We start from the raw sequence: 23,337 nt of genomic DNA on the forward strand, positions 1-23,337 counted from the left end.
TCCAGCCTCTGTGGATTTATGTGTATGTGGTGTAATAGGCCGGAGGGTGTAAAAGATGATACACCCTCCGGGGGGTGACATGTTGAGATGCGATTAAAATTGGAGGGATTAGTAGGGCAACTAGAGGTGGGAGGGCCGCCCCCACGCCACTACATAGTAACACAGGTGGCGGCCCCCTCCACCCCCAGCCCCACCATCTAGCCCCCCAAGGGTTGGGTATTGGTGTGTGGTGCATTTTGTGAGTGAGCCAGACCAGCTGGGAGTGGGGTGAAGTGAACATGTAGGAGGCCTGTCCAGTGTGAGCCGGGCCCGTCCGCGTGGCGGGCCACGCGAGAGGGTAGATGGCGCAGACGGGCAAGTGGCACTGCGGGCCCCGGAACAGCACAGCCGGAGACCCCCCCCCACGGCACCCCCCCATAACACTGGGGACTATGACTTTATTAATATGGCTAAATTTCTTGCTAAGAGAGGTTTAGTCACAGATGGTCTAACAAAGTTCACAGACAGGGCTGAAGACTACTGGGCATGGAGGGCTTCCTTTTATAACACTATAGAGGGGCTAAGCTTAAAGCCTAGTGAAGAGTTAGATTTACTCTCCCGGTGGCTCGGAGAGGAGTCTTCCAAGCATGCCAAACGCATACGTTCTGTCCATCTCAATAATCCAGCAGAGGGCCTTCGCCAAGTCTGGTTACGACTACAGGACTGTTATGGGACACCAGAGGCAATAGAAAAGTCTCTCTTAGACCGATTGGAGAATTTTCCCAGAGTCAATAATAAAGACCCACAAAAACTCAGAGAACTTGGGGACGTACTATCTGAGGTAGACGCAGCAAAATCTGATGGCTCTTTACCTGGCTTAGTGTATTTAGACACCTCACGCGGCATCGCTCCAGTTGTTGAAAAGTTACCACACAATCTGCAAGACAAGTGGATGTCAGAAGGGACAAGATACAAGCAAAAATACAACGTAAGCTTCCCTCCTTTTTCATTCTTCTGTCGTTTCTTACAAGGTGAAGCAAGAATGAGAAACGACCCAAGTTTTAAGTCAGCCACACCAGCTTCCACGTCTACTTCAGCGGCACACGACAACCACTACGCAAGAGCTGTTAAGTTCAGAGCTCCTGTCACGGTTCACAAAACAGAGGTAAATAAATCCAACAAAACAAGCTTAGTCCGAGAATTCACCACAAAACAGTGTCCCATCCATCAGAAACCACACTCACTCAAGAAGTGTAGGGGCTTTAGAGAAAAGACACTAGATGAGCGCAAGGCATATCTCCGGGAACACAATATTTGCTTTCGCTGCTGTGACTCCTCTACTCACCAAGCTAAAGACTGTATAGTTGAAATCACATGCTCTGAGTGTAACAGCAACAAACACCTTTCTGCACTGCATGCAGGTCCAGCACCGTGGATTGCACCACACAGCCAAACTCAAAATGCCACTCCAGACCACGACGGGGAGCAAAGGGAGGAACATGGTATGAGGAGTAATTCAGGCAGTTTAGAAACTACCTCAACATGCACTCGAATATGTGGGAACTTAAGTGGGGGCCGCTCCTGCTCAAAAATATGTCAGGTGTATGTCTACCCAGAGAGGCATTCAGAAAAGAAAGCCAAGGTTTACGCAATCATAGATGACCAGAGCAATAGGTCATTAGCCAAATCAGCACTTTTTGACACCTTTGGTATTTCTATGGGCAACATAGCACCATATACACTTAAGACATGTACTGGGGTTTCCATGACAAATGGCCGCATAGCTGAGAACCTCATCATTCAGTCTGTCGATGGTCATTTCTCCACTCCTCTGCCTTCCCTGCTCGAGTGCGACTTTCTACCAGATAACAAGTCAGAAATCCCAACACCAGAGGTTGCGATGGCTCATCCTCACCTCAAACACCTGACAAGTAAAATCCAACCCCTTGACCACGAAGCCCAAATAATGCTGCTGTTAGGCCGAGATGTAATACAAGTACACAAGGTGTATGAACGTGTTAATGGCCCAATCAACGCTCCATTTGCCCAGAGGCTTGCTCTTGGGTGGGTTATTGTGGGGGATGTATGTTTGGGGGGAGCTCATAAGCCAACTGTTGTGGGCTCATTCAAAACTAGCGTCCTTGAAAACGGGCGTCCAAGTTTCATGCCACCCTGCCAGAACATGTTTCACGTTAAAGAGCAACTTCATTCACTCACTGAGCCCTGGGACTCTCGAAGCTCATGCCAAATAGGGGATCAAATATTTCAACAAAGTGAGAAAGATGAAAAGCTAGCACCTTCTCTTGAGGACCGAGCCTTTCTCCAGATTATGGAAAAAGACTTCTATCAAGACAACACAAACAGCTGGGTGGCACCATTGCCTTTTCGCACACCGAGGCCCTACCTCCCGAACAACAGAACTCTAGCTCTCAGTCGCTTCGAGTCACTTTGCCGCACATTAAAGAAGCGTCCTGAAATGCAGAAACACTTCATGGACTTCATGCAGGGGTTGTTCGACAAAGATCATGCCGAACCAGCTCCAGCTCTTGGGGAAGAAGAAGAATGCTGGTATCTTCCTTTCTTTGGTGTCTATCACCCACAAAAACCTGGCAATATCAGGGTCGTGTTTGACTCCAGTGCTAAATTTCATGGAGTCTCTTTAAATGATGTGCTGCTTACGGGGCCGAACATGAATAACAGCCTTGTCGGGGTGCTTGTCCGCTTCAGAGAAGAAGCAGTAACGGTGACTGCGGACATACAACAGATGTTTCACTGTTTTTACGTGCGAGAAGACCACAGAAACTTCCTCCGGTTCCTCTGGTATCGCAACAACAATCCAACCGAGCCCATCGTTGAGTACAGGATGAAGGTGCACGTGTTCGGCAATAGCCCATCCCCAGCAGTGGCAATATTTGGTCTGAGAAATGCAGCACAACAGCCACACATAGAGTACCCCCCAGAGGCCAGAAAGTTTGTCCAAAGACATTTATACGTTGATGATGGATTAAAATCTCTTCCCACTGAGTTCGAAGCAGTCAAGCTTCTCAAAGACACTCAGGGACTGCTTGCTGCTTCCAACTTAAGGCTCCACAAAATAGCCTCGAACAGCCCAAATGTCATGAAAGCATTTCCCAGTGAAGATTTAGCAAGCGGGCTCAAAGACATAGACTTCAATACAGAGTTTCCGCCAATGCAGAGAAGTTTAGGAGTATCTTGGGACATTGACAAAGATACTTTCACATTTAAGATCTCTCAAGTTGAAAAGCCCTACACAAAAAGAGGGGTTCTGTCCACAATCAACAGTCTTTTTGACCCACTGGGTTTTGCAGTGCCAGTGAGCATCCAGGGGAGGGCACTGTTACGGGAACTGACCAAAAAGACTTCTGGGTGGGACGAGACTCTTCCAGAGGCCATGTTCAAAGAGTGGCTAGAGTGGAAAAATGCCCTCAATCAGCTTGAGAAAACTCACATCACAAGACCTTACTGCTCCTTTTCTTTTGCAAATACAGAATGCAAGGAAGTCTGCATCTTCTGTGACGCACCAACCAAGGCAATCGCAGCAGTGGCTTACTTGAGGGCAACTAACAAAGATGGTAAAACAGAGCTCGCATTTGTATTCGGAAAAGCCAAACTTGCTCCCAAACCTGAACTTACCATCCCCAGACTTGAGTTATGTGCCGCAGTGTTGGCAGTAGAAGTGGCTGAGCTAATCAGAGATGAAATGGACATTCGGGTTGCCGCAATGCGTTTCTTCTCAGACAGCAGAGTTGTTCTTGGCTATATTTACAATGAGTCAAGGAGATTTCATGTCTTTGTAAACAATCGTGTGCAACTCATCCGACGAGTGACAAGTCCGTTTCAGTGGAGCTACGTCCCATCGGAGCACAATCCGGCTGACCACGGGTCCAGATCTCTACCAGCTGAAAAACTGCCATCCAGCACATGGTTGACAGGACCAGACTTCCTCTTAAAGCCCATTGAAAGCAGCCAACATGATTCGTTTCAGTTGCAACATCCTGACACAGACATTGAGGTCTGTCCCTTGCTCACCAACACCTCGCAAATTCCACAATCTTCTTTAAAGACTACAAGTTTACAGTCCTTCTCCAGCTGGCATTCACTTAACTAAGCCTTTGCCCGGTTGGTCCATATTGCCCGCATGTTCAAAGAAAGGAATCCAGATGGACAGTGTAAAGGGTGGCACATGTGTCATGAGCTCACTACCTCAGACTTTGAAAAAGCAAAACAGGTGCTCATTAAAGCAGTCCAACACGAAAGCTTCTCAGAGGAGGTCAAACTCATAAAGACAGGCAAAACCATTCCAAAAACAAGCCCTCTCTTAAAGCTTGCTCCCTACCTTGACGAGGTAGGCCTCCTTAGGGTTGGCGGACGCCTTCTTCATTCTGACCTCGAAAATGCAGAGAAACGTCCCATGATCATGCCACGCAAACACCATGCGACCAGTCTGTTAATTCGCCACTACCACGAAAAGACCAGACACCAGGGGCGACATCTTACGGAAGGTGCGTTGAGGTCTGGAGGTTACTGGGTGCTAGGAGGTAAACGCCAGGTCAGCAGTCTCGTTTACTCATGCGTAGTTTGTCGAAAGTTAAGGGGAGTGACACAGTCTCAGAAAATGGCAGAATTGCCAACGGAGCGTCTAAGTACTGATCCCCCATTCTCCTATGTAGGCATGGATGTGTTTGGGCCATGGTCAGTTACCTCTCGACGTACCCGGGGTGGGCTTGCAACTAGCAAACGTTGGGCGGTGATGTTCACCTGTATGAGCACTAGAGCAGTTCATTTAGAGGTCATTGAGGGATTGGACACTTCCAGCTTCATCAATGCCCTTCGCAGGTTCCTTTCGATTAGGGGCCCAGCAAAACAATTAAGATCAGATTGTAGGACTAATTTCATAGGGGCTCGTAGAGAGCTGAGCTTTGATGACAAGATTCCCGCTGACTCCAAATGAAGTCTTTCCTTAATGACAGTGGTTGCACTTGGGTTTTTAATCCCCCACACTCCTCACACATGGGGGGTAGTTGGGAGAGGATGATAGGGGTAGCTCGCAAGATCTTAGATTCTCAGTTTTCCCAGCTTGGTTCTCAGCACCTCACCCACGACGTACTGACCACCTTCATGGCAGAAGTGGCTGCCATCATTAACGCAAGGCCACTGGTTCCGGTGTCAAGCGATCCAGAGTCACCATTCATCCTCACCCCAGCTACACTCTTAACTCAGAAGGTCGGAGTATCCCCAGCACCTCAAGGCAACTTTAATGAGAAGGATTTCCTCCGGCTACAGTGGCGAAGAGTCCAGAGCCTCGCCAACTCCTTCTGGGATCGCTGGAGGAAGGAATACCTGTCGACACTGCAGTACCGCCACAAGTGGCATACCACAAGACCGAACCTACAGCAGGGGGATGTGGTTGTCCTGAAGGATCCCTTTGCAAAGCGAAATCAATGGCCGATGGGAGCGATAATGAAGGTTCATCCCAGCAATGATGGACTTGTTAGAAAGGTGGAAGTTAAGGTGGTCAAAGACGGTACTAGTAGGGTTTACCTGAGACCAGTCACAGATGTTGTTGTTCTTTTATCTGATGCTATCTAAAAGATTCCGTTCAAGGGTTTAAGGTGTGACATCTTACTGATGTCAGGCGGGGAGTGTTCTGGCTCCTTATGAGCCATCCAGAGTCTATTTTATGCTGTGAATGTATTTATAGGGCTTCCTACATTATTTTTAAGAGTTTTTTTACACTTACGTTTTATTTGGTAAAACCGGAAGTGGCGGCTATACTACTTCCGGTTTGCCGAAAAGTCCGGAGAAATATTGTTCAGACTGCTGCACTGTGTCCTAAGTCATCACAGCCTGTAAGTTGATTAGAATAATTTAGTTAACATGTCTACACTTGTCTGTGTCCTTGCATGTTGGTGTATTTCATGTTTTGAAGCAGATGAAGCAAGTTTGGTGTTCTATCGTGTTAGCATCATATGCTAACGTTAGCATCAGCATGTTAGCTTGTACAACTGAGACCTGTAATATGAGGTGCCTAATTTTCATTATACATTGTTTTATATCATTTTAAAATAATTGTTATGTGGTTGTGTTGCAGTTTTACCACTCACACACACATGAGTCATGCTTCTCTTCTGAAGAATAAAATGCATCAAAGAAACAGCCAGCGTGGTCATTACACTGGTTAACTGCCTGCATAGGAACACACGGGGAAGCTCCGAGGGCAGAACAGTGGCGTTTGCTAAATTGGTGTTTGGTTTAACTGGCCAAGGGTCATTATTAATAAAATGCAATGGAATTAACTGTATTAATGAATTTAATTGATTATCTCAACCTAAACTAATAGGAAATCATGATTGTATAGTTGTATTCAAAGTACATGAAGGGAAATCATGATTGTATTGTTGTTTTTTGTATTCAAAGTACATAAAGTATTATATAAGAGTTGATTGTGTTGTAAATTTTATTATGCATAGAAATTGGGAAAAAATATGGAATTAATAGTTTCATCGTAAATATCTGACTATTTATTCTTAAACATGTCAAGTAAATGTCATAAAATGAGATATATATGTATATATATTTATAGGAATGTACTTATTTAAGATATAATGGAAAATTTAGTTTTTTTTTGATAATGTTATAATTTATTTTATAACTGTGTTACACTTTGTAATGATTATCTACACTGTGTGTTAAAGGTTTTTCACCTGCAAAATAAATGGGGAAAAGAAACTTAAGCCTCATCATTTGGGAGTGAATCCCAGCAAAAGATCTTCAGTCCTGTGGGAACTGTGCACCAAAGAAAGGGTCCGCCTAGCAGTGTTCGAATAATCTGAACATTCTTTTTAATTATTTATTAATGCTGCTGCTGTCGGGGTTACATTGTTTTTGTATATTATTGTATAATTGTATTATTTTTGTATATATTCTTTTTATATTAGTGGTGTTTTTCTAGACTAGCACCCTGTACAGAGTGTACCCCCGCCGAACGCCCAATGAGAGCTGGAGATAGGCAGCAGCAGACCCCCACGACCCTGAAAAAAGATAAAAGCGTGTCAGAAAATGGATTAATGAATGGATGGTGTTTTCCTATTTTTATATGTTTTTCTGTTTTTATTCATTCATACTGTTTTTCTTTACTCTATTTATTCTTTAAGGGTTTAACTGGGAACTTGGGGATGTTATTTCATCATGTTCGTGCACATGACAAATAAAAATCATATTTTTTTAACAGAAATAAAACATTTTTTTTTTCACTTTAGCCTCGAGGTGTGAATTAATAATAATAATAATAATAATAATAACAATAATAATAATAACAATAACAATAATGATAAGAATAATAATGTTTTATTAAAAAAAGTATATAATTCAGGGTTTTAAAAAGTGAAAACCTAAATTGACATTACTTCTGAGCACGCTAAAAACAAAAAAGAGCAAGATTAATGTTGCCAAAACAAACAAACTACGGATCCTATACATAAACCGAATGGATACTATGTAAGTTAAGGGTACATTTCTCACTAGAAATGTCATCAAAATAATTCTAAAGCCACAATCTATCTTGAAATAAGGCAATTTGCCACTAAAATATACAAGATTTAGGCCGTTGTCTTTCATGAGTCAGCAGTGACTATACCTGTCTTCAGCTCGTTGAATTTCGTGGCGTTAATGCACGAAAATACATCGTGCCGTTATTGCATGAAGACAACACTTTATTCATGCTCTAATAGCACAAAATAATAGATATACTGTCGTGGTGTTAATGCACAAAAATTTGTGAGACTGGGTTGTTTATTCCGTTTTTAATTTCGAATTAGGTAATCCCTCTTTCTTGTAAACACTTTACTAGGTTAAAGCCACTTTAAGTTAATTTGTGGTGTTTTACGCATTTGTGCGACTTGCGGCGATGACGCGCTGGTGACGACATAATCCAAGATGATGGGGGCCCGGACTCCAGCCTAGACTATTTAATAAGAGCCTTAAAAGACATAGATATAATGAAAAGAGTGGATGGACGGAGGCATAAACATGCAGACTTTCACACGGACACACACGGACTTATTACACACACATGGACCTCGGTAAACGGTAGTGTTGTGTTCAAGACCACACTAACCGAGACCAAGACTTGCCCGAGACCAGAATGCACCGAGACCAAGACAAGACCAAGACTTCCGGGAGCCGAGACCGAGTCAAGACCAAGACCGAGACAAGCCGAGACCATAAACATTTTTTTTTTAAATTTAAAAAAATATATAAATAAATAAAATTGACAAGGTTTGACAGTTAAATAACATTTTGTCTTTAGTTTTAGTTTCTTTTAAATACATTTGACGGCGAAAAAAGGTGCCTGCAGAAAATTAACTAAAATATTGAAACTACTACTGCTACTGATAAATTCACAATTATTGTACATATTTGAAAACAAGATTTTTATGTCAGCTGAATGTACAACAAGTGTTTGAAAGCATTTCTGCCAAGAAATAACATGATGAAACTAAATAAAACAAACTCAAACCCTGGAGCAGTCATGTGACAAATCAATCAACAGTTCTTGTTGAGAAAGATTATTATGGATACAGTAAATAGACTAATATAAGACCTCTTTACAGTTATTTGAGTCATTCTGCGCTTGCGCGACTTGAGGCAATGACGCGCTGGTGACGACAAAATCCAAGATGGCAGCGGCCCGGACTACAGCCGACACTATGTAATAAAAGCCTTAAAAGACATGGATATAATGAAAAGAGTGGATGGACAGAGGCATAAACATGCAGACTTTCACACGGACTTATTAAACACACACGGACCTCGGTAAACGGAACAGGCTATACCAGACGGCAGGCACTAGGACCCAGAGGCAGAGTAAGTGCGTCCCCTTCTTTACCAGGGACCAAATATTTATTCATGGTGATTGTTTTCCGGAGTTTTACTGGGATTTTTACCGGTGATTAGTTTCTATCTCCCTTCCGCGGTCCAAACTGAAACCGTAGCCACACACAGACACATACAGGCATACAGTATGTGGTTTAAGGGTGTAAGAGAATCCCAAAAATCCCAAATTTTCTTGCGTTTTGGTGGTTTATGAGACCATACCTAACTCAACATCTGGTGAACTTAAAAGACATAATTTCTCTTTTAGAAAAATTTGTGACATTTCACAGGCTTATGAGGACATGGTTTATGAAACCAACAGTGTTTATGAGGCCTGTTTACATGTAACACACAAACACAAACCAGGTTATGGTTTAAGAGGACGAACAAACATTACAAGGCCTGTTTACATGTAACACATGTGTGGAGGTGGTGCTGCTGCTCTGCACCTTCCCCCTCACAAGCCACATCTCAAATGAGGAAAATTGTTAGGAAGCAAAAGCTCCCTCACAACTAAAATGTTGAATATTTGTTAAATGTAGATTTCAAACATGTATTTAATTTGTTTTGCAAGTGAGAAATTGTGTTTAATATATTTTGTAAAATTCTTGTTTTATTAGTTAAAGAAATGAGAGGCATTGATTGAGGAGACGGAGCCTCGGGCCTATAAAAGCAGGAAGTGAAGGTGAGGAGGGGAGAACAAGCCAAGATGGCTCCTGCAGCACACATGGACAGGGAAATGTCTGAGCAGGTCTGAGTTGAACCCCTTGATGGAGTATTTGTTTTTGATAATTCTCTCCTTGTTTTTCCTGTTGTTTAAAGAAGGACTGAAAGCAGAAAATAAATGGACTTGTTTTTTTTAAACCTGAATTGCTCCCAGTGACTTTGTCCTAAGCTTGCCATGACACAACCTTTTGCCTTGTAACAAAAATAAAAAATGAAAACATTAATAGCAAGGTTAGCATATTTTGCAAGTCAAAGCAAACTGGTCCATGCCTCTGATGCTCTCTGCTGCTGTCCCCCTAGCAGGGGATCTTTCTACCTGCCTACTGCCAGTTTGCTCTGGCTGCTGAGCAGCGAGAAACCAAAACTGTACCCGACAGCGTCGGTATGTGTGCAGCTCATCATGCTCTGATGGTTTGCATTATTTGTTTATTAATTTCAAGATTATGAGAGAGAATAGTGGTATTAGACGCAAGCTATTGTTTAATCTTTTGTTTACTCTAAGCAGCATGTGTTAGGGAATTTTCCATTGTTAATATGCACTGGGCAGGGCTCTACACTAATTTTTCCAGTAGTTGCACAGAAATTGGTCGCACCTTTTTTTTTTTGAGCGGGGGGGTGTACAGCATAGCCATGCAATGCATGCTGATGAATAGCTGACTTAACTGGCATACCGAAGTTTTGTATGAAGTAAAGATTGACAATGACTCGATATATATTTGCTAAGTGTTTTAATGTTTTTGTGTCAATATTAAGTTTTTCTGCAACAAGCAGTGGCTGAAATAACAAGTAATTTATTTTGTATAATTTTAAAAGACGTAACTTTTTAAAAAAAAATAACAGCAAAGCATAACAACAGGTTTCATATATTCTGTTTAATTTTAACTATTTTGCAGAAATGTTTTACTTGAATTAAGTTAAAAGTAGCATAACCAACTTAGCATCAGCATTGCTTCACCCCATGGAATTAAATTCAGAGGGTTAAATATAGTGCGGCCTCCTAACCCTCTTCCCCTGGTCAGGGGTCTGCAACCTTTACTCTACAAGGAACCATTTAATCTCATCTCACCTGGATTAAAGTCCTCCTGGAGCCAAAAAATACCTTCTCAATGAAGACAATACAGTGTATTAAATTAGATACAGTTAAAAATATATAGAATAATGTTTGATTTCATTTGATGTGATTTATATTGATCATGTAAATGGAAACTTAAAAATAGTTCACAATAAAATAAATTAACATCAAGAAATAAAACAGTATCTTGCATCTTCAAATTCTTACACATCTCAGTTTACATGAATACAATGTTATATGAAGAAGATTTTTTTTAGTTAATGTATTTAAAAGACTACAAAAAGTAAATTGAATTTGATAACACATGATCATGTGAACAACACATGCTAATTACTCTTTTCTTGCCACACATAAAACATGCATATTTAACCAGCACATTGGTGGTTAAATTAATCTGTTCCCACACAATTAAAATCTCTATTTTCTTCCAGAATAGTGTTTGTGTTGGTTTAATTATCTTACCAGGGATTTAAATCTCAGTCATCCCCAACGTGATTTATTTTAGGTTAACAAGTTTATTTGTCATTTATCATTAATAGCCTCTGTAAAAAATAACTTTATTTCAATAGTATTTTTTAAAGCAATAGGGAGCCATTGCAAATGAGTCAAAAGGCCACATTAGGCCCCAGAGCCACAGGTTGCAGACCCCTGGTATCATAGTCCATCAGTTTTATTCCCTTCATGATGATTCTGAGGAGCGTGTACGCTCTATCACTGAGCACAGCACGTTTTTCCTTTTTACTGCTGCTCTCAATGTGAGAGCACTCAATGTAGGACTCGTTAAGCAAAATGTTAAAAAAAAGGGTCCACTGTAAAAATACAACCAGTAAATACTATTAAAAAAGGCAAATATCAGCAGCAAAAACAATAACATTTTTTTGAATTTTTTAAATTCAGATACTGATTTGCACATTAATAGTTTGATCTGCAGTATATCATTGTTAACCTTTTCATTAAGAAAAATCTACAGCAAAAAATAAATTAAAATAAAGTTTAAGGTTGCTGAATAAAATTCATTAAAATAATCGTTTTTTAATTATTTAAAAACAACTTTATGTTCTGTTGTCTCACGCCATATTATCAGACCACCTTAAGCGTTTTAATTTAAAGTTAGATGGGTCCTCTCAGTTTAAGGTGCACTCCAATACAGTAGGTGGCGGTAGTGCACCTGCAGCACTAGGTGCCACTCGCCAAACACATAACGAAGAAGAAGAACCCGTCATCTGACAAAGACCAATAGCGTGGCGCGCTGCTGAGACGTGTACAGACCGCTCTTTTTACCTGGACACCTGTTGACCTCGCTAAAGGGATGCAGTTTTGAATTCGTAACAGCGCCATTTTAGCTGCTCGGACCACAGCTTCTTTGGACTTTTTAGTCATCCTGGCAGCTTTAAATTAATTCGTGAGGTGAGTACATGTGACTTCAAGTTATGTCTGTTATAAAAACCCACCAGCACAGCTATGATAGATAATTTTATTGAGTTAGCACTACTGTGGTGAGGAAAGCATTGCCCATGATTAACTTCTGTGTTTGATGTGCTTAATTTGTTAGGGATGAATTACCAAAGTACCTGAAGACATGTTGACCTGTAATTTTTGTGGTAAATTAGTTCAGTCATCAAGGGGCTACGTGCTTCATTGTAAACTGCATCGGAATGAACCACGTTTATTTAGGTGTATTGAAGCAGACTGCAAGCAGACATGTACCAAGTATGGCACGTTTAAGGCAAATTTTCAAATTAATTTTTTCTCTCTTTACAATATTACTGTTTTGTTTTTGTGAACAGCATCAGAAGAGAGTGACAGGTGAAACTGTGTCAAGACAACTACGGGAAAAACATGCTGAAGATGGAATAAAACCTTGGCTGGAAATATTTGGTATACACAGTATTTTACCATTTTGACTATTTGGATGGCCTAACTCTTAATGTTTTTGACTGTGTATTTAGTCGTTTGATTGAAATATGCAGTCTGTGCATTTTAGGAACTATGGTTATGTGTTAAACTGCTGTATTTTTCAACAGATTTACAGGCTGCAAGAATTTTTGCTCATTTATCTAAATTCCGAATTATGTATACATTAGAAATCTATTCTTAGCAACCTTGTGTTCACCATTTTCTAGCTTTGTTGTGTGCCCCCAAAAATCTAGAATTTGGGCACTGCCAAAGTAAAATTAAGAAAAAAAAATCAACTATTTATTTTATACATTCAAGGTTCAAGCTTTGCTTATCAGCTTTCATAAACAATAAGAAACAAAAATAAACAATCCATTCAAGAAGCACGATTACACTGAGAAAAAAATTGTCAAATTTACGGTAAAACACCGCCAGCTGTGGTTGCCAGGAATGTACCGTGAAGAAAAATGGGGAATCTGTAAAAAACAAAATAGTATACTGGTTTTGCAACCCTAAATTTTACAGTAGAGAACATGTTTTTTTACTGAAATTATGGTAGAAAAAAGGGTTAAGGGTAACTAGTTAAATTTTTTCAGTAACTAGCACAACACTGGTCATATGTGGTTTGGCTTTTGATCAAGAATAACATCCTGCAATTCAGCTTACTAACCATTTATCCGTTCCTTTATATTTGAAGATGTACAGTATGTATACTCATTCCATGCTGCAGTCTTCTCCAAAATTAACGAGCCTTTATGAATTGGCTCCAATACAAACACACCTCTTCCTATCAATAAATAAATAACAGTTAATGAAAACAAGCATATTAAAAAAGTAAAATTATTCAATGAAAAATTGAAATTATGATTAAAGAAATGACAATCATGAGGTGAAATTCCTAAGATCTGCTAACTCACTCATCAAATATCATCTTAACATTACTGTACATATTCACTATAGTTACGGTATTTCCTCTATAAGAAAAGACATCTTGATAAAAAAAAAAAAAAAACATGGTGAAATTTGTTCCTAAAACTGCTTTTGTCATGCCAATATTTAAAATCATGTAAAACTGTGATGTGACATACTGTATTTTACTGTGTGACCTTGTATGTTTCACTCTGTCCTTATAAACCATTACTGGGCCACACACACACACACAAGTATTTGTACTAAAGTATTGGTTCACACTGACTGTGTGTGTGACTTTCCTCATATGCCAAACACTGGTCTCATACACTATGATCATGAAAACACACAAGCCATAGTGAATCTTGGTCATACACAGAATCAATGAGTCAGCATTGTTTCAGGTCATTTTAAAACACTTTCTGTGTTTTAATCTTCACTAAAACAGTGTACTGACAAACCTCTTTGAGTAAGACTGTGGGACCCTTAGCAAAAAGTAGTTTATTCAAGTGTACTACTCAAGTGTATACGTTTTTATACTAAAACTGAGGCAGTATAATTGAAGTGTACTTTTTATATACTATATTTTATATACTTAAGAAAAGTATAGTGAAGTATACTTAGCTTATACTGAAAAGTATAAAGAATAGTCTAAGACTAAGCACATTAATACTTAGACTTACACTTTAATACTAAAACTTATACTTGTACTACAAGTATACTTATTTTATACCAAAACTGAACTTGAAGTATAATTTTTATATACTTAAAAGTATAATGAAGTCTATTTAGACTATTCTTTATGCTTTTCAGTATAAGATAAGACTAAGTACATTGAACTTAGACTTACACTTGTACTTTAATACGAAAGCTTATACTTGTACATTAGTATACTTTTTTTTTTACTTCTTTCTACCACAAAAGTATTAACATTTAGTATCTTGATCGAAGTACAGAATAAGGTCAAGTCATCATGCTTATATCTAATTTAGCAGAACAAAAACATTTTTCACTACACGCATTTGCTTTGAGGTATTACCCCTGTGATAAACTTACATGTTCAAGATCATATAGTGCTGGAGTTTAAAAGGTTACAGTAAAGAGTTTGTGTGCTCAACTGCATTAAGTTTATGTACCTTAAAAACATACTCAAAAACAGAGAAATATTTGACTTGACATTATTGATCAAGTTCATTGCAGTCTAGTGTATGTACAGTAAGTAGACTGCAATGAGTTAACTTTAAGAAGCATATTTCAAATATATAGATATTATGCTACAAATAATGTTAAGAAAACTTATAAATGTGCTTAAATATAAAATGCATAGTTCATGAAAGTGTACTCTAAGTATACTTTAATAAACTAAAATGTGGACAAAAAGTATATACTTAGTACACTAGTAGTATAAAGATGAGTGTACTAGTCCACAGATGTACGCAGAGGCATGTGCACAGGTCTTGCAGTGAACAGTCACATGAACGACGAGTAAATAAATAACCGTGTCACAGTTAGAGTGCAGATCGGGCCACATTTTCTCGTCCAAGTCCGACCCAACGTGGGTTCTGTTTTTGTGTTTGTTTTGGAAGGGTCTGTACGTTTGTTTTAGTGGTAAGCACCGATTTTATTAACAAACTTAATGTCAACATTGGATAAGCACGCAGGGAAACACAAACAAGACACACGCAAGAGATCTATCGGATCTATTTATATAATCTATATATCAAAGATAAAGATAATCCATGTTATTGTGCAGTAAAATGAATGTTATGTATTCCTTTATAATTGCCCTCTGCTCCATTCTCCTCACCCCACAACTCGCAGGTGCGACTGCACTCACTTCAGACTGCGCGCAAACGACACTATGACCGAACCGGACCACCAGTTCTAAATATCTGTCCGAACTCGACCAGTCCGGTGCCGTCGGTTCCTGTCAGGGTTCGGTCGGGTGTCCATCCTCTATCGAAAAGATCAGAGGGGTATTCCATAAAGGGAAACTCTGAGTATCCCATTCCTAAACGCGAGGTATGTTTTTCTCTGAGTATGTTGCCATGGCAACATTGTCCGTGAACTAAACCTGGTCGCTGGTAGGTTTTATCAAAGAAACCCTGGGTTTCTACCTGGCTCCGCCCACCTGAACACCGTTTCTGAACACTTTATTGAACCTTAACACTTTTCTCTGAAACACATTCGTAATATCACACACCACAGACGTGCTCACATCATTACTAATGTTGTGTTGCTTTACTTTTTTTGTGTACAAACGGTAGTTTTCTTTATAACATTGTGGCTACAGATCATTAAGTGAAAGACACTGAGAGGTTGATCTGCATTAAAACATCTACTGACATCTGTAGTAAAGTTCACTGGATACAAACCTGTGGATAATATAAAGGAGGAGATGACTATTTAAATTAATCCACTTTTAAGGCTTGATTGTTGTGACTCACGTCTCTTTCAAGGTGTGATGGCGCAGAGAGTTGTGATGCTGCTCTTGAAAGCGATGGGTCGCAGGTTCGCATTCTGCTTCAGTGTTTTTTGCAGAAAAGATCATTGGTGTTGATCTGCCCTCCATCCAAGACTTATATCTGTCCAGGGTCAGGAAACGGGCAGGTAGCATCACTGCAGACCCCTCACACCCTGCACACAATCTGTTTAAACTCCTCCCCTCCGGCAGACGCTACAGATCACTGTACGCCAAAACTACCCGCCATAAAAACAGTTTCTTCCCCCAGGCTGTCATTCTGATCAACTCTAAACAGTCATAGAGTGTCAGACCTTTCTGTTACTGTGAAATAACCTGGAACTAAACATAACAACCCTGGAACAACCTGTCACTGCGAAATGTTCATGGACATAATTTTTTTCATTTAAATGTTCACCTGCACTACTCATCAATGCACTACTGCACTATTATCTTATTATTATTATTATTGTATTTTTATTTTATTTCATTATTATTATTATTATTATTATTATTATTATTATTATTGTAAGGAACTAAACCCCCAAGTTGATCTCTGATTCAGAACACTGGCTTCACCAGTCCGTGGAGTCAGATAGTCTGTCTCCTACTGTGAAATGCAAACGTGCCACAGGGGGATCTTCCCCCTCTTCCTGCCCGAACAAAAGGACAAGAGAATCCAAGGACAGTTTGTCTCCTGTATCACCTCTCCGCTACATTACGATCAAAAGGAAGCAGTCAGTCAATGTCTACATGCTAAGTTTTCAAACTCTGGGCTCCGACCCCCTGCAGATGTTGCCACCTCCCGAACCCAGACCACTGGCTTAGGACGTTGGAATAATCATAGCTCTCCTGCCCAAATGAGAACAACGAACATGTGTTTGACTGGAAAATCACAAAAGAAAGGATTATGGTTACGGGTTCCTGCAGAAATTGAACTTGCAAATATTGTCTGATTCGATCCCACTCGTTTCATGTAATTCAATAACCAACAGAATGCTATTTTAAAGTGTTTTATCATTTAAAAGTGCTTAAAAATACCATAAAACATCACAAAAGTTAGTTTGAGGTATCTACTGCAACCATATAGTTAAGAGGAGGCATAACATGATTTTTGACATTTATGTTTATGAGTAATTACAAGTAAAATTCATTAACCGGTTCCTAAAGTCTTCATAGGATATTTTCCAGTCGTGTTTGGTATCAAACTCTTTCGTAATACATGATATTTCAAGATATGATGTTGAAAATATGTTTTGAAATATGTGGAATTAATTGTTAGGCATTCTTTTATGTTTAGGAACTTCCTTTGTTGTCTGTCACTCCACTCACATACACACACTTGAGACACACCCACAAGCTGAAAGCAGAGACATTGACCAATCACCGATATGATCTCAGAAGGATCAACCAAGACACCTCCTCCAAAAGGCGTCTCCAAATCCCCTTTAAAAAAAGACGCGCGACCAGAAAACTTCAGTTTGGGACGCGGGCGTTTCATTACTCAACGCGTTTCCCTCCCCACCTTTTCATTTATTTCATTTTATTTTTAGCTGAAACAGTTAGATTTTGTAATCAACAGCTGCTTGGTTCGGACAAATACAGCCTCTCGTGACGTGCGTAACAGCCGAAAGGAAGCCCGGCCTGTGACCCCCTGTGGTAAGCCAAGAGCCACTCTATAACCCAGCTGCGAAAGCCAGAACCGCTTGGATCGGCTGAAGGGACTACACTCTGTTGAACCGAAACAGAACCAACGGTGGCACGTCCTGCTGTATTGCTCAAACAGCACCTCCAGGTCCAACCCTGACATCATCTTCCAGGTACAAGAATGAACTTTCATTAGCAACTTCATCCACAATAGATCACATACATACTCCCATAACTACAAACTTACACACACTCACAACATGATCCACACACAGTTCATCTCATTCATGTTTGTTCGTCTCCCTCTCTTTGTTATGAGCTCTCTTTATTTTATTCTTTGATTTTATGATCTTATTATTCGAATATGTATCCTGCATTTTTATTCAATATTTAGTAGACTAGCATCCTCCCAGATTAGTGATTTCACTTTATTACATATAATCCTCACTTTTATTAGCCTAGAAATGCATTTTATCATGATTTAATTATCCCATTTCAATTGATATTTTGACTGTGTTAATTGTTGACTTTTGAATAAAAGGTTGAACATAATCTTTGATTCCTCTGATTCATTAAAGCTGTGCTTATGGTGTAGATTTGCTGTTAGAATTCACTTTCCCCTGGTTTCACATTGATGAGTTTAGTCTAAAAACTTAGACATATTTATCCTGTTAAAAGGAGTGGCACCCCGCAAATTTGAAGTAATATTAATAATCATAATTAATATTCTTAGCTATATAACCCATTAATAATAACTCATCCTCCTACATTATTATTATTATTATTATTATTATTATTATTATTATTATTATTATTATTATTATTATTATTATTATTATTATTATTATTATCTTGTTATTTTTATTTAGTTTGCACATATTAGTCTAACTACTCTTATATTTATGTTTATACTTCTTTTTTAATTATTTTTATTTATTTTATTTATTTTTCTTTATTCTAGTTGATTGTTATTATTTAATGTTACACTACCTGAGAGAGCACAGGTCACCAAAAGAAATTCCTCGTGTGTATTCATACACCCTTGGCCAATGAAGTTGATTCTGATTCTGATTTTTATGACATTTTTTAGGACGTTGAGATGACTCTGGCGACAATATTACTTTAAAAATCAATATAAATGATACAAAATTACACAAAAATACTAGAAAAACAAAAAATGACAGAAATAAACAAATTACTCTAAAAAACACAAAATTATAGCACACAGACAATATGACTTCAAAAAACATATAATAGATACAAAATATATTTTACTGGAAAAATACACAAAAGGATTCCAGAAATGCAGAAAATGCCTCAAAACGAGTACACCAACAACAAACATGCACAGAATGATAGAAAAACACACATTTATATAAACACTCTTTGTTTTTTCCTGTATTAATGCTCAGATTGCTCATTATACTAAATGCTGACATGAATGTTGATCATGTGACCCTCTGATCAAACAAGTGGCCGGGGTTGGTAACCCAAGGTCGCGTATCCCAATGTTGGTGATCGGGGTTCGGTTTGATCAAATTTGGTGCAAATTGGTGGAAAAACAGCTGACATTGCATTTAAAATGTTTTAGCATTAGCATTAACCTAGCAATAGCATTAACCTAGCATTAGCATTGAGCTAACATTAGCATTATCCCAGCATTAGCATTAACCGAGCAATAGCATTAACCTAGCATTAGCATTGAGCTAACATTAGCATTATCCCAGCATTAGCAATAACCTGGCATTAGCATTAGCCTAGCAATAGCATTAGCCTAGCATTGGCATTAACCTAGCATTAGCATTGAGCTAACATTAGCATTAATCTACTGTTAGCAATAACATTACATTAGCATTAACCTATAAATAGCATTCACCTAGCATTAACATTAGCTAGCAATAACTTAGCATTAGCATGAACCTAACAATGGCATTAACGTGGCAATAGCCTAGCATTAGTCTAGCAATAGAAATTATATCTAACTAAAAAGCACGGGACATCTCTGTGCGTGCGTGCGTGCGTGTGTGTGTGTGGAGAAAATATCTCCCCGATGCGGTGCGAGTTCGACCTGAAAAATACACGACTCCAAAAAAAATACATGACAAAAAAAAAAAAATTAACAAAACAGCTAACATTTATGCACAAAAAGACAACAGAAAGATACACAAATACACATGACTCCAAAAAACATACGTTTTTACACCACACAAAAAAATATAAAAGTGATGAAGTCATGCACATGTCCCATAGAATTAAACCAGGGCAATTGCACCCACAAATATACCCCTTATGCTCCCACATGAAAACATACTTCCGACGGGCACTGTACTAGCCTATACTATAATTCAAGGGAGGTCTGTGTGTGTGGATGTGTGTGTGTGTGGAGCAAATATCTCCCTGACGTGGTCCGAGTTTTACCTGAAACTCGGTCACGGGTTCCAAATACCCCAAGTGTGTGTATCTGTTATTTTGGAGTAATTTGGTCATTTCAAAATGTTTATTTTAATTTTATTTCACTTCTGGACGGCCCCGTCTATACTATAATTCAAGGTCTGTGTGTGTGTGTGTGTGGATGTTTGTGTGTGTGTGGAGCAAATATCTCCCCGACGAGATGCGAGTTCGACCTGAAACTCGGTCAACGGGTTCCAAATACCCCGAGTGTGTGTATCTGTTATTTTGGAGTAATTGGATCTAATTTTGACCTCAGGGTGTGAGGGGGCGCTAGCGCACAATCTGTTGAGAGACGACTTCCGGCATCCATTTTGATCACAGTTGAGACGACTTCCGGTATCCATTTTGAAGGCGAAACAGATGAACTGTGAATCAACTGCTATTCATCCATGTTCCAAATACCCCGAGTGTGTGCATCTGCTATTTTGGAGTAATTTGTTGAAGCAAAACGGTCAAAACATTAATTTTATAAGTACGGCTCCCTCGGTAAGAGCGCGCCACTTCCAGTTCCGGGTTCATGACGTCACCATTGTTTGGGTAAAAAAAGGTCAATATTAAAAACGTTTTTGTACCGCTAAAAGTCATAAAAGTTAATATTTCATGATTATTTAATATCATTCCCGTGATTCCAAACTTCCTGTAAATCTCCAGTCACGGACTTCACTTCCTCCTTCGTCTCATGACTGTGAGCAGTGGCTGTGCTGACGGACATTAGTCGACCTTATCACAAACTATCTGGTTATTCAGACAGAGGAATGTAACGTTTTTGTGGCTCTACTTTGATTAAAGTTTGTTCTGCGGAAGGGTAAGTGTTCTTATATTATTCTATGTGCTAAGAAAGGATGCTAGCAGCTACAATGTAAATGCATGCACGCACGCACACACACACACACGGCTGATGCGGAGCACACAGCCGTTTAGAGAGAGTTGCGACTTTGGTGTTGCAAAACATTTATTTTTCGCGGTACTTCCGTGTCTCTCTTAGCAAGGCGCGTGTGTGTGAAGATAACGCACGGAGGAGATGGATGTAGACACACACACACAGTACTTATAATAAAAAATATACTAAATGAGTAAAATAAAACAAAAAACTAAACAATATTTATACAAAAAGTACACAAAATTACAACAGAAATGCATGAAAATATACAAAAATGCTCCAAAAACACAAAATTACTCCAAAAAACATACATTACAGAAAAATACATCAAACAAAAAAAATAAAAATGAGTATAAAAAAAACAAACAACAAACACATTTATCATGCACATGTCCCATAAAATTAAACCATTTGCAAAACGTTTATTTTTCGTGTTACTTCCGTGTCTCTCTTAGCAAGATGCACGTGTGAAGATAACGCATGGAGGAGATGGATGTAGACACACACACACACAGTATTTATAATAAAAATATACTAAATAAGTAAAATAAAACAAAAAACTAAACAATATTAATACAAAAATGACTCTAGAATAACACTACAATGGCAACAAAAAAACAATAATTGTACAAAAAATGCACAAAAAAACAACTGACTGGCTTTTTTTTCAGCCGACATGCGGAAGTGATTGTGTCAGAATAAAAGCATAGAGGGAGAGAGAATATAAAACAGGCACAGGAACTATTACAGAGGATGATAGATCATTAAAAAGCCTTACAAAAACTACATAAAGATTCATTTTTTGGTGATTTTTTTATTTCGACATGAAATTATGCTGATGCTCGTAAGGAGCATGCACGAACGGAGTTACAAAAAAATGACCAGCAGGTGGCACTGTGGGGATATGTTTCTTCTTTGCAGGCATGATTTCATGAATGTTCACGTGTAAAAACTATATAGTAAACAAATGAGTTGGAGATTGTCTTTTTATGAACCATATGGTTTTTTTGTTCAAAGTGTTTTTATTGTAAGCATGATATAAAACAGAAGAAAAGGAAATACAACAATCTCTTTTTTTTTTTTTTTTTTTATATATATAACCCCCCTCCCGCAGAACACTCCCACCCTGTTGCACCTAAAAGAAGAGAAAAAAAAAATTAAAAAAAAATAAATTTTAACCAATAGAGTAGAGATATGAATACGACATCATTCTGATAAAATAAGTGAGGGATCCACCTGTTTGATTTCATCCAAGATGGGTTGCCAGAGAGTAAAAAACTTACTGACACAACCTCTTATAGAATATCGTATCTTCTCCAGTGTTAGATGAGACAAAAGATCAGCAAACCAGATTCTAAGCGATGGAGGGCGTTTGTCTTTCCATTTAAGCAGTATAAGCCTTCGTGCAATAAGTGTAGTAAATGCGATCACATCTTTTTGTTCTTGATTAAATTTAGAAAATTGAGGTACAATACCAAATATTGCAGTTGTGGCGGCCGGTTTGACATTAATCTGAAATACATCCGAAAGAAATCTAAATATGGATCCCCAAAAGTGTGTCAGTTTTGAGCAGGACCAAAACATGTGAGATAAAGTCGCTACCTCAGTTTCACATCGATCACAATGGGGGTCTAGGTCAAATGAACCATATGGTTTAAACAGTGATGTAATTTTGGAGCTTTTGAATGAGCTCAGAGCAGCCTTGGTTTATTTGTTGTTATTCTTATTTTATTTTATCAGTTTGTATTTAAATTTGCATTTATAATAATCAAATAATTACAAGATCAGACACTATATGATACCATAAGGCAAATCTATATACAATATAAAAAGTGCAGTGTGTTTCCAGGAAGAAAACATGAGCACAATGAACATCCTAGTAAAAAGTCAGTTACTGTAACTATAGGTTTACAAGCAAAAAATGAGATAAGTTTCTCCTAAATCCAACTTGCATCACAAGATCATTATCTATTGGCAATCATTAATCAAATGTATCATCATATCTAGTACATTTACAATATTTATTACATTTATTTTGTATTGTTTTACTTTGTCATTATTATTGTTGTTGTTATTAAATTTTGACAGTTGTTGACCAGCCAACCTTGTATAATTTCTAAACATTTGTCTTTACACTCTGCAACCCATTAAACATTTAGATTTAGATTTAACATTTAGGGCCTGTACTACGATAGATAAGTGAAGCCTGGATTTATCTCTGTTAGCTGGCTTCACCTAACCAAACATTCTCCGTCAGACAGAAGCTGGACCACGAAGCACAATATAAACTTACTAATTTAACCCAGGTGATTTCAGACAGGCTGCATCCTCGGTCCTGTGACAGGGGTGGAGATTACAGTGTCAGACCAATCACAAACACATAGACACTGTGTAGAGCAAATTACTTTACAGTTGATTGTA

Source organism: Gouania willdenowi, chromosome 9 (assembly GCF_900634775.1).
Source record: "Gouania willdenowi chromosome 9, fGouWil2.1, whole genome shotgun sequence".
NCBI lineage: Eukaryota > Metazoa > Chordata > Actinopteri > Blenniiformes > Gobiesocidae > Gouania > Gouania willdenowi.